Here is a 2,675-nt window from a genome sequence, read left to right on the forward strand (position 1 = left end):
AGATTTCAAATGCGCAAATAAGAAATTGCAACACAACTGCAGATTTCAAGAAGTGCAATTTCATCAAATTTAGTATTAGATAGTAGATACTGACAGTCTGACAGTTATATACCAATTTTATTCTAAAAAATACCTCATGGTTTTGATGATTGTACTAACAAAGAAAAAGCAGGCATTATTAGATATGAAATCTGGAAATCTTTTCAGTTCTATTTTTGTAATGACAGGAAATATTGTGGTCACTTTTCTCATCCCTTTTAACATGATGTAGTGTAACAGAACATATCTGCAGATTCCACCAATTCCAATGGTTCTTTCCTTCCACTGTCCAAATTTCAGTGAAACGTCTCCACCTTCGACACAACAGTGATTCTCAAAATTGACTACGCAGACCCCAAACATGATGCTCCTACTCTTTTCATAGAGACAAGGACATTAGCAACAAAGTAGTGGCTTTTCTCCGGGTGTTGGAGAAAGCATAGATGATCCTTCCATTTACAGTAGCAAGGACAATTGTACAACAAGACGATACCACTAGGGCAGGTTCCTTGAATCCTCAACATGACAGAAACAACCTTCTACTTTGAAGCCTCCTCTTTTGATCAGATTCAAACCATCACCCTTTCCAGCAGCAGCAGTAGTAACTAGCACTAGAATCACATTGTTCCGCACTTCTTCTTGTTGTGTTTGCTGCTGGGTAGAAGAAGCTTTGGTGGGCTGCTGCTTGTCTTGGTTCTCATCGAAACAACCCAGCTGCGCGAAATCCTCGATCGACTTGACATGAACCTGCAAAGGAAAGACAATATTAATAAATCACAACTCTACTAGATTGTTAAGTTGGGTGGGATGTAAAAGCAAATCTTCTTCTAAGTGCAATATACTTAGTGCTGCTATATGAGTGTATAAATATTTGTTGCTATATAAATGTGAACAAAATTCGTGCTTGTATATGATATTCTGCCATGAAGAAAGAATAGATAGTGTGGGTCTGACCTTGTTTAATTTCTGCAATTCTTGTATATGATATTCTTTGGTGTGTATTGCATTCTCATCGTGGTTTTGATCACAGAACAAGAAGGGAAAGGGCGACTGAAGTACCTACTGCAACAGACAGAAGTATTTGCCCACTTTGCAGAAGGAAGCCAGGCTAAAGAGAAGAAGCCACGTGGAAGGTGATTCTTGGTTATGTTTTTTTAAAAGCAATCCTTGGTTATGTTAGTGCCACTATATAGTACTTTACTATGAACACCCATCTTGGATGAACAATAGAAATTGCAGCCACATGTGCACCGATCTAATTTGAAACATCAATGAAAATTGAAAAAAAATTACTCTCATAGCACTACTTCTATTTGCATTTCCCAAACATATGGTTCTGTCCATCCTCATTTCCTGTCTTCCCTAATAACCATCATTAAGTTATAGGTCTGCTATGTGCCTGTGCTATTCCCTGTCAGTAATTGATTTCAGAAACTGGCAAGCTTTGATAATGTAAGAGTTACTTACTTGCTAATTAGCCAAGCAGGCATGTATTACTTACTTGCTAAGAACTTTGATACTATTTGGATCAAAGTTAAATGAGCACATAGATGACAAAAAAAAGTTCAGATTGTAAAATGTTCATTTTGCTGCTAGTGCCCATTTTGAGTAATTGCTTAGAGGGATGATCCTGTGTGAGCTGGTGGAGTGATTTGTTTTCTACATAAAGCTCTTCAGTCAGGCTGGTTTTCGTGAAATACACATGAAGCTTCACCAGCTCCTGTGGGTGTGGGATCCATGTGACATGTGACATTGCATCCATGTCCACCTGGGATAATGATTTTGCAGGTACCCCGAGAGGCCCTTGAGTTTGCTGGAATGTCGATTAACTTCCGTTCCGGCAAATTCGGGTACTCCATATGTCCTATTTTCAGTAAAGGTCATGCTGAAATTTTCCATGAATTTTAGCATGACTTTGCTAAAAATAGGACATATGGGGTACTTGTGACTAATGCATGGGCCGGGGTATCTTAGTAGTTAATTAAGTAGGATCAAGTGCCCCGGCGTACTTGTGACTAATGCATGGCTTTTAGGGTGCCTCGGTGTCGATAAAAACCGAAATGATGAAAGGTTAGGCTTTTAGGGTGCCTTGGCGTCGAAAAACCCTCAATGATAAAAGCTTAGATTTTAGGATGCCTCGGTGTCGACAAACCCTAAATGATGAGACCATGATCTTGTTCCTTGACAATAACCAACTTTTTGACCAAACTTTGTTTCTATTTAGAGAGAAACATGGCCCACAACGATGAGGCCGGGGGTTCGGGCGGCAAGGCATTCTGGGAGCTGTCCCAGGAGATGGAGGAACAACCTCACTTGTATGAGGCCGCCGCCTTCCCCACTGATCCTGAGACCATGGATGGTGCCGCCGAGGATGACCACACTGATGCCACCACTGATGGTGCCGCCGAGGATGCCACCACTGATGATGGCGGCGCACGCACAGATGGCAGCCAACCGAAGAGGCAACGGAAGGACCGGCGCCCGATCGTGCTCCGCACCCTCAAGGAGGAAGTTACTGAAGTGGACTCCAACGGGAATCCAACGGCGCCCGAACGAATAGTCAAGGGGTACTCGCTTCAGCTCGGGTGCATTGTCCGGAGCACCGTCTCGATCAACACCGAGAACCTGAGGCATCC

This window comes from Triticum dicoccoides, chromosome 6B (assembly GCF_002162155.2).
Source record: "Triticum dicoccoides isolate Atlit2015 ecotype Zavitan chromosome 6B, WEW_v2.0, whole genome shotgun sequence".
Taxonomy (NCBI): domain Eukaryota; kingdom Viridiplantae; phylum Streptophyta; class Magnoliopsida; order Poales; family Poaceae; genus Triticum; species Triticum dicoccoides.